The following is a 10780-nucleotide window of genomic DNA, read 5'->3' as shown; positions in this document are numbered from 1 at the left end:
AGTCACCTATGTAAGGCACAGAGGGGCCATCTGCCCTCTGAAGGATTCCACCAGCTAGAAAGTCCATTCCATCCTCTTTGTTAGGGTAGCACAGGTCAGTACCAGCCCCAGCTGGTGGCATACAGCCACCCTGGAGGTTCCAGGCAGGGGCTGATCATTCAGAGCCTGTCATTTCCCTACTCTCTGGCCAGGCACCTTTTCTTCATGCTGAGGAGTGAGACAAAAGCACCCCCCAAACTAACAAAACCTATACACTCGTACACAGCTCTACAGAGCTATACAGAACTGTACAATGGGCTTTCTCATTCATTTTCACATTTGGAAGATAGATAGTACAACTTTGTTTTAATAAATAAGCAAGCTAAAGATCAGAGAGACTTGGAAACTTGGCAAAGTTGCAACTTAAACCAGGATCTCCTGATTCCAAGTTAGAAAATGGAAACCATTGTCTAGCTACAATCAGGTTCGGCGAATTATCTGTGTAGTTAAATTCTCACTAATATAGAACTTGACCTGAGGAGCTGGCTATATTGCACCCTGATCAAGCACTTAAACGAATCTCAATTCACTGCCTACTTGGGCACACATCCCATCCCAGCTCCCACAATTTCATAAGGATTATATTTCATAAAGAATACATTCATAGAGAGCGTCCAGAATCGAGAAAAGCTTAGAGTGAGCCATGATGAATGTATACCCTTGTCCCAAACTTTCACAGTGCTAGAAGGACAACCCTCTTACTTTTCAAAACTGTTAGCATTCAGCAGCACCATTATAACAGAATGATGCAGGGGAGTGAGGGGTGGACTAGAAAGATGTAGGTAGTATTCTGGATTATGGCTGAAAACTCTGAAATGCCTCTTCTGTAAACTCCCTCGCTACAACCCTCCATGCCCCCATCCACACACAGGGACCATTTTTTCCTTTCAGGCCTGACCTTAAAGCAAAAAGATCTAGGATAAGCTGAGCTAAAAATAAAAGGCTCCAGAAGGGCTGTCCAGGGATTTCAGGTCCAAAGGCCATAATCCATCGGGCTATCAGGAAAGAGTTAATATCAGAACTGGTGTTCCATCAAAGCACCTCAGGAAGGGAAAGCTGTATTGGTTCTTATTGCAAGATTCCTAAGTCCCTTTAAAAGTACCAGACTAACTTCAAAAGAATTTCAGGAGTTTCAGTTTGCTGCAAACACACACAAGCTAAAAAAAAAAAAAAAAAAATCAATCTCCTTCCAGAGTCCTCCTGCCTGCCATATCAATTCCCCACTTCTTAGCATGGGCCGGATTCTCCGATCTCACCCCCTCCAGCTTCTTTAGAGTGCAAGTGACAGCTGCCTGCATGCTCTGGTCACCTGTTCAGAGCCCTGGGAGGGAGAGATGCTGACTCCCCAGCAGTCAGGAGGAGAGGTGAGTCTCCTCAGGTTTCCGGAGTTCACCTGAGGTGGAGGTCAGTTCCCGGCTCAGGCGGTTCCCTCTAGCTAATAGAGGAGAGGCTGCAATATGAAATGCAGAGAGCCAGACCAGCCCAAAATAGAAAACCAATTCGACCAAGCTTCCAATCTTCCTGAATATGGCTCATTAGATGAAACAGGGAAAGAGAGCTGAAGTGGATGCAGGATGAGAGAGTTGGTGAGAAAACTGCTTGCCGGAAACCAAGAATTATGAAAAGAACATTCGGATACAAACCTCAAAGCCTGTCCTGCAAGCAGGAAAGGCTGCAAACTTCTCAGTCCAGACCACTGAAGTATAAGACCTTGGCTTTCTGGGGACAAGTTCGTCTGCTGCTGATAATGAGCGTGCTGCTCTGTAGTTTATTCCACTGAGATGAAGAACAATGATTACATCTCACCTTGTAGATGAGGAAGTGAGTGATGAGTTTTAGCATACACACAAAAAGCCTATCCTTTGGAATACAAAAGGATAGCTGACAAAGATGGCATAGGAAATCACCCTCTACAGGACCCCATCCACCTCCTGACCCATCTTGGTCAAGGTGAGTGTTACCTTAGAGGACAATTGGACTTTTCCTTATCAGCATATGGGATGATCTGCCTTTTCATGCGCTCAGAGGTAAAGGAATGGAGCCATAGTGGTTTCAAAACCTATGACCAGGCATCCCGGTCACTCTTTGCCAGTGATTCTTCTGCGAAGCAAAGGATTCAAAGGCTGTGTCAGGCTGAGCAGAGAGATGTAGCAGGCATCTGAGCCTTCACTAGACAATAGAAAATTAATAAGGGAGGAACAGGGAAAGAACAAAGAGGGAGGAGACAGAAAAAGAGGGGAGGTCCAGGATTCCCAAGGAAACAGGTTTTCTTTCTCTTCCCAGAACCCCCAGGGAGGAATAAATATAACTATCAACCTAGCATGATAGCACACAAAATAAAAGAGGTACCTGCCAGGTGACCATCTCTGCCGGGACTCGAACCCGGAACCTCTGGATTAGAAGTCCAGCGCGCTCGTCCATTGCGCCACAGAGACCTCACCACACACACAGCATCAGCACCAGAACTGAAAAAGCACATACCTTCTGCATCACCGAGCCATCTCAGCATCCTGCTCTCTGAGCGGTGGGGGGACAGGGACAGCTGGAAAATCTGGAGTGGAGATCCACCAGCCGGCTCCATCAAAGCTTTTCTCAGTACCGTGGGTCCTGGGGTCCTCAGGGGATCGGAGGAATGTGAAAGTGGTCATTTCCCCAGTCCCAGAATCTCTGGTGGAGTAGGACAGAGCTAGAGTCTTTGCTCTTCTTTCCTCTCCATCCCTAAGGGAGGTAGGGAGAATGTCTTTCTATTCTCATGCTAATTAAGCAGAGTGCACCCAGTCCAGCAGAGAAAACCCGAAGCCTTCTCTACCTCCACCCCTCTCCCTCACTGTGGTTTCATCCCAGTCCAGCTCTTCTCAGGCAGGGGCTGGGCAAAGCTGGGAGATTTAGGAAAACCCTCGATCCCCAGACAAAGAAGCTGCCTCCGGAAAGAAACAGTGTGAACGGCAGCAGCAGAGACGACAGGGAAACTGGGCTCCAGAAGACAGTGCAGTTCTCAGCTTTGCGCGCTGTATCTACGGAGCCTGGGGGAGAGGGAACGGGAGTCTGATATGATGTTCCTTCAGCATCCTCTCTAGAATTAAGGATGGGAGTGGAGACGGAGCGGTGGTCTGTGTGTTTGAGAGAGAGACAGACAGACAGAGAGGGAAGGTGGGAAGGAGGGCACCCGGTGGGAGGGTGAGTGTGGCAGCTCTAATGAAACACAGATGGTCTTCAAGCAACCCTCCACGAATACCTGCCTCCCTTCCCCCACCTTCCCCAGCTCCAAGCCTGCCTTTCTTTCCTCCCAGGACTGTCTTATTTAATGAATGAGGATTTCTCAGCTGTTTGGGCTTGCTAGAGGTGACCCCAGACAATCAAACTGACCATCACTCCATAACCTTGCATAACGACTTCCATACCTACCCCAGATCAAATAAATCAGTTCCTATTTTTAAAAGCCTTCTAGAGAAAACAATACTACAATCACTGTTTCCGCTATGCCAGTCCTTCTGAAAGTCTAATCTAAGTCCTTCTAACCTCACCTTCCAGCTCATTTTATTCTATTTGATTCCCAGACACATCAGGGGACAACTGGCCTCTGTGTTCCCAATGACAGCACATTGATCGAAAGACTGACTCGGTGCTCATGACCCCACTCCCACTCAAAAGGTTACAACTAGAGTGAAGTGCTGGCTCAGAATCCCCTTCTGCCCAGCGTCAGGGTGTGCTTCTGGGGCTACAGCTCTGGTCACTACCACCTGCCTCCAAGTACAGCTCAAGACACAGGCGATGGCCAAGTGAGAACATCACAGTATGAGGGGCGTCAACCAGAAGAGCTTAAAGGGCCCTTCTAACTCGAAGACTGTATCCTAGGGTAAGAGCTCATACTTCCCTACCCGTTCCTACAGCCCCAGTGATGGGATCAGGGAGCAACAGGGAGCAAGGCGATGCAGTCAGGCTGGGATGCAAAGGGAAGAGTCTGACACCTGGGGAGAAGCAGCCACTCTAGTCAAGCTTGCCTTTCGTCTAGGACCTAGAGAGAGGAGCTGAGAAAAGCAAAACTGCTTATGCATATTACAAACCTAAAGCAAGGAGCACAGAATGCACCATTCTTCAAACGTTTACCCTGGGCAACTCCAAGAATCTGACACCCAGGACTTGGTGCTGGCCAAAGACTGTACTATGCAGAGTGGCCAGGAGCAAGGTGCTGGCCAGGGAACTCATCAGGAGGCCCACGTGCTCGTAAAGGGAAGCTCCATGCTCAGGCCAGCCATGAGCCCCCCAGGCACGAGCAAAAGGAAAGCCTAGGTTATTGGGATACTTCCCACCAGACTCAGTCAGTGTTCTCTGAGACACGACACATCCTCTGCTCTTCATAGAGATTTAGCCCCAGACCCAAGAAATCAACCAGTCCCGAGTTTTGCCCAAAGCTTCACTACCTTAAGAGATCATGCATTCCCCACAACCTGAATGAACAGCCCCAGTTCTCCAACTCCCTCCAGACCTTCAGTCACCGTTTGAAATGTTCTCATTTGGGGCTAAAGGCATACAACGACAAGAGATAATAATGACATGGTCCCACCCTCAAGGATCCTGCAGGTAAATTCTAATCTAGGAACTACTCTGAAAGATGGACAGGAAAAGATGGAACTGGTCTTGCTGTTTGTTGCTGCTCAGTTGCTAAATCCTGTCTAACTCTTTTGTGACTCCAGGGACTGTAGCCCAGCAGGCTCCTCTGTCCATGGGATTTCCCCGGCGACAATAATGGAGTGGGTTACCATTTCCTTCTCCGGGGGATCTTTCCAACCCAGGGAGCAAAGCTGTGTATCCTGCTCGCAGGCAGATTCTTTACCACCCAGCCACCTGGGAGGATGGAATTAGTCTTATTGCCCACCAAATGAAGTGCTGATTTTCCAGGTTCACACTAACCAAAGGGCCAGCTTCAGTAGCAAGCTATGTAGTTTGCTTGCTTCAAAAATCCGAGAATGTGACTTAAATTCTCAATCTTCCATTTCCTCGTTGTAAACTGGGGGCAATAAAAAAATGCTATTGCGAAAGATGAGCTAAGACTTCAAGATGTTGTCCCCCTCCTTCCTCTATCCCATGAGTTATAATTCTTGACTATCTTGCCTGAGTTGCCTCCTTCCTCATGAGCACCCTTCCTTTATCCCTTCTTTACTCCCCACCTCAACCTCTCCATTCCAGCAAAGAAACACCCCTCCCCAACAAGAGTCACTCCAGGACCCTTTACACTTATATTCTATATCAACAAAAATATGCTGGACTTTGTCCAAGGGCTTTTATCAAATAAGAGACATTCTTCTGACGTCTATTATTTCACTTTAAATCCATCAATCAGATAAAGCTTCTTGATAAGTGTGAATAATGTCTCTCAATTAGGTTTTTAATTTAAAAATAAGGAGGGAAACAATCAAAGAAAGTGGTAGTTTTTAAAGGGGAAGGGAAGATAAGGTTAAGCCATCAAAATGATTAAAGACAGTACATCTTTTTCTTCTCTAAGCTAGGGATGTCATTTGTGTTTATGTAAACCCTTAAGAAGATGAGTACATTCTCCATCCAAAAAAAACTTTTGTACTGATTGAATTCTCCAAAGATCTATGACTCAAGCATTACTCATGCCTCTAATTGAATACCACCCTCTGACCCCACAGACACACTGCTGATGCTCACACCTTATTTCATTCATAAAGTGCTGCTGGGATACACGGGGTAAATGCCAGAAACTTCTCCCGCTGGCCCAGAAACAAATACAATTAAATCCCACATCCTACCTTGGCCCTGCTCACAGCTCCCCTATAGCTATACCAACAAATCCATGTTTTAAATGCTAAAGGATATTAGATGGAGAAGGACGATGTAACAGTTTAGAGAGTATAGCCTTTACACACTATGCTTTCATCTAGCCCCTGCGGTGTCCCAAATCTTATTCATTCACATGAACGTGGCCACATTCTCCCGAAGTGGTTTCCATATATCATTTTTCAATGTCCCCAACAACTATCTTATTTTCTCACCCCTAAGAGTCAGCCCATCTCATTCCTCTTGTCAGCACCTCCCAGGGAGGCTGAGAAAGGTGCTTTGCAAGGTCAGGCCTGTGGGGCGAGGCCCTACTCTGGAGAAGTTAGAGGTGCTCAGTTCCTAATTCCCTACTCTTTACAGAAGGCAATAGGGACAAACCCATAGGCAAGCAAAGGGTCTTTGGTTCTTCTCCAGACACTGCATCTTTGTTGGACCTTGCTCCCTGTCATTTGTCTGTTTGTCTCATGCATTTTTCTAACCTGTGATAATAAAGTATGTATGTTCCTAAAGCCTTCTATATCCTTCCTTCATCAGCCAAGACTTCCCTGGTGGCTCAGATGGTAAAGAATCTGTCTGTAATGCAGGAGACCTGGGTTCAATCCCTGGGTTGGGAAGATCGTGATGAGTAACTTCCACTTTTTCACTTTCAGTCAAGGAGCTTGACTGTAGATTGCTTTTTCCCTTCTCATCTTTTCCCTGTCCTTTAAGTAGAAAGAAGTGAGATAATCCAAGTAATAACTGAGCTTATAATCAAGTCAAAGGAGCACAAATAGAGAGCAAATTTTGCTTTAACCACAACATCCAACTTTCAGACACCATTCCAGGTCTAACTCAGTCCCAGTGGGATACCCAGCCCTTTCAAGCTTCCTGGAGAGTAGACTAGAACCAATCTATTTCAAAAATGGGCTGGACTTCTGATGGGTACTCAAGGTCATAGTGGAGATACGGAGGTCAGCCTCTTGTGGGGGGTGGGGAGAGGTGGTCTGAGGAATTCTGAAGAATGTGGAGATAGAATCTCTCCTTCCTGGTTGCTTCTATCTTCCATCTTTTTCAGCTGACTAGAAAATTCCAGAGATCTCCAAGGATATGAAATGCTCTGTTTGGTCAAAAAGTATGAGGAAGCTAGCAGTGTCTAACAAAAGAGGAAGTGGGCTGACACATCCCACCAGATCTTGCTGGGAATTTCCTGGGAAATGTTCTCTCAGCTTCACCCAGGTTTTCCCCCCAAATGTGTAATTTCTGGTATTTCCTCTCTACTTCAACACTCTTCTCTTTAAAATCCAGGCTCTCTCGTGATTTCCCTGGCAGTCCTGGAGTTAAGACTCTGCACTTCCAATGCAGGGGGTGCGGGTTAGATCCCTCAGGGAACTAAAATCCCACATGCCTTGCAACGCAATCAAAAAAAAAAAGAAAGAAAGAAAAAAAATCAGGCTCTCTGTGCCTCCATTGCTAACTCTAAGTCATCCCCTTCTCGTGTGTTCAATATTAACTTCCCTGTCGTGCCTTCTCAGTGCTTCTTCTGCTCACCACCTCCATCAGTTTCTCCTTCTTCCTCGGGGCACATCAACCTTAGTCATTTCCGGATTTAAATGCCCTTTCCCCTCTGTCCACACCGCTCCTCACTCGTGTTCATGTCGCTACTTCCCACATTCTGCAGCTGGCATTCCCTAATCCTTTCCCACCCAGTCACTATCCCCTGCAAGGCACAATTTCTTGACCCTTTCCCTATCTGTTCTCATCTCCCCTTGGATTCATCTACTCGAAAGACTCTTGCCCATGCTCACTGTTCCTGGTCTCCCCCAGACTCCACCCACCGCTCCTCTCTGTCTTTGCCCTCCGTAACCACTATCCTGAAGGTTTTTAGAGTTTCCCAGCCTCTCAAGCTCCTTGATCCTCACCCTCTCAGTAGACTGTCACTTGGCTCCAGAGTCTTGATTTTGTCTATCCTTCATCCTCCGGCTCTCTTTTTCCTTCCTCCAGATTTCATTTCCCAGATCTCTTTCTTCTCCACCCATCTTCTTAGCCCAGACCTTTTCTCCTTCTTAAATCTTCAGTTTATAGTTCTTGTTCTGAATCTCCTCTACCCAGTCCATAACAGATCAAGATTCCTGAGGGTTGTCCAGAATGACTTGCTGGTCCTTCCCTTCCTTTCCATTTTCACCTCTAGACATCCTGGAATCTTCCTGTCTCCACGACACACCTGTGTCTTTTCTACTTCTTTGATCAGGGCTCTGTGCACCACTGGCTTTAAAACCGGGAGGCCCTGAACAGGGCCCTGCTAATCCCCATGGCATTGAGTTACCAGAGGACGGGCTGGCAACTCGGCTTCTTAATCTTCATAGTGACACGGGGCCCTTGGTTCTTAAAAGGTCAAATGCTCTAGGCTAGAGGTCAAAGAATTAGAGGCTGGATCCCTAAAACGCCAATTACTCTGTAGTCATTGGCCAAGGGACTCAAGAACATTGGTTTTGCCTAATATTAGGAGTAAACTGGGCTTTCTTTCTCTTTTGCCTACCTCAGCTCCACCTCCCATTCAGCCAGGAGGAAACCTTGAGGTGAACACAGCAAGGCAGACTCCGTAATGGCTGGACGAGAAAGGTACTCATCGTTTACAATACATCAGTAATTAAACCAAAAAGTACATCCGTGAAAGTTTCAACTCCAGGAACTAAATTTGTCCTTATGCAAGGACCTTCTGCTTGACAAGCGATCGTTGTCGTCATTGTAGCTGTTGTTGTTCAGTCACTAAGTTGTGTCCAACTCCTTGTGACCCCATGAACTGCAGCATGCCAGGCTTCCCTGTCCTTCGCTATCCCTTGGAGTTTGCTCAAGTTCATGTTCATTGAGTCGGTGATGCCCGTGACAAGCCATAGCAACATCTATACTATACAGTTTATCCTTACACGACGGTCCATTACTACCTACAGAAGACTGGAGCTTCTAAAGCCGGAGCGAGACAGCACTCAGTCCCCAGCCTGGAAACAGGGCCAAGGGGAAGCATTTTTCCTGGAGTGAACCAGCTGATCTCCTCCAGGTCCAGTTTCTCCTCCTTTAAAAAGTGGTCCTTCCTCATGCTGCCCATCTATGATTCTAAGAACCATTGTTAATGATAGACATAATGATGATAAAAGGATTTCGAATTTTTTTATCTCACTTTATCATCAGAACAGCCCTAGCTTATGGGAAAAGTGATTATCCTTGTGCTCCTTTCACAAAAGAAAAACCTTGATGAAAGACACGAAGTGACATGCCCAAGGTTACTCAGCTCAGAAGTGGTGGGGCTGAGGAGCCGTGTCCTGACCTCCATCACCACTCCACAGAAGGCATCCACCGAGAGGCAGGGGATGCCCTGAAGATTCGTCCCAGGAAGTGAGATTCTGAGAACTGTCCCCGCATTTGTGTTCAGAGGGTGACAGCCCAAGGAAGGACAGGAGGGCCAGGTGGGCCACAGGGCAGAGGAGGAGACAGAGGCAATAGAGGCTATGGTGTTTAGAAGGCAGACAGCAGCCTTGGGTAAGGCAGCTCTATGTAGGCCCCCTTTAGTGGCTCACTCCCCTTTCAGCCACCTTAAGAAAAACACAGGAAACTTTTATCTGCCCTCCAGATAAATAAAGTAACTTCCTTGAGATCAGTCAGTCATTCACAAAGCTGACCCTCAATTCCAGTTTTTCTGACTCCTGTTTGGTACCTTTTTTTTTTTTTTTAATCAATCATCAAAACATCTTTTAATGAAATACATCAAATAACAGGTAGGTGAAAACACATTATAACAGATTCAATCCTTAGATAAAACATAGCACTCATTCATCTCATATAGAGGCAACATTAGAAAACAGGTTTTTTTCCAGGACGTCTCTGGTGGCCCAGTGGCTATGACTTTGTGCTCCCAATGCAAGCGGAGCAGAGGTTCAATCCCTGGTCGAGGAATTAGATCCCACACGCCAAAACTAACGCCTGGTACAGCCAAATGAAAAAACCAGAAAAAAACATTTCCTTGTAATGAGAACTCTTAGGATGTACTCTTAACTTCATATGTAACAAAGAGTAGTGTTAAACTTCAGTGCCATTTTTATTCCTTTATGGTATCACTGAATCACTCTTAAATCTTCAACACAGTCACTATGCATTGGGAAGGGGAAGGGGAGGGAGAAGAAGACCAAAATGCCAAATTCAGTTAAGTATTCAGTCTTAACTGATAAATTAGAAAATCAAAAGTATTGAATAAACTCTTCCCAGGACCACTGAAGGCTCCAAATGGAAAATGAGTTTAAAATTATTGTCTCATTTTTAACCTTATGCATCAGTTGAATTTTTACCACATGCTCTTATGACACTAATAAATTTTTTAAAATAGATGGAAGATTAAATTGATAATGCTAAGTGAGTACATGCAAGCTCTTTATTTTCTATATTTCTCTAGTCTGTAATTTTTGCCAACCCTCTCCATCTGTAATTACATAGATTAGTAAACTTGTGACCATAGAAATTAAATTACTTATCCAAAATTGCAAAAATAGACTAACCATTACGGTGCAATCGGAAAACTGCAGACTTTAAAGTCGGGATTGACCAAGGTTTGAATCTCAGTTCTCCAACTTACTATGTGATGGCGGGTGCCACGGGGCACCTAAATGAACCTCTCTGAGGTCTGAATTACTCTTCTGATTTCTAAAGTGCACACAAATAATAATGCCTTGAAGGAGTAAATGAGATAAAGGATGAGAAAATCCTCAGCAGACTACTGCTGGGTACTCTCCATTTTTATAGAGAAGAGCTTAGGCTCAGGCATTCTTCCCTTACCCCCTACCCATTCCTCAAATGACCTCAACCGGGGTAATGCAAAAATGCCCTCGCCAAATTCGATAGTCTCACTACACCTTTCTGCAGCATTTCACACCACTGACCACACCTCTGTTCTCTCAAAAATGTTCGCTCCTCT

General features: G+C 45.8%; 1 non-coding gene across 1 annotated transcript; it reads right to left on the bottom strand.

Annotated features, from left to right (window-relative positions):
* Nucleotides 1-2400: 2400 nt before the first annotated feature.
* Nucleotides 2401-2474, bottom strand: TRNAR-UCU. The gene has a single exon. It is a non-coding gene; the product is annotated as a tRNA-Arg (tRNA).
* Between the last annotated feature and the right edge of the window lie 8306 nt (nt 2475-10780).

Source organism: Cervus elaphus, chromosome 20, assembly GCF_910594005.1.
Source record: "Cervus elaphus chromosome 20, mCerEla1.1, whole genome shotgun sequence".
Taxonomy (NCBI): Eukaryota; Metazoa; Chordata; class Mammalia; order Artiodactyla; family Cervidae; genus Cervus; species Cervus elaphus.
This window is presented reverse-complemented; position numbering and strand designations above follow the sequence as displayed.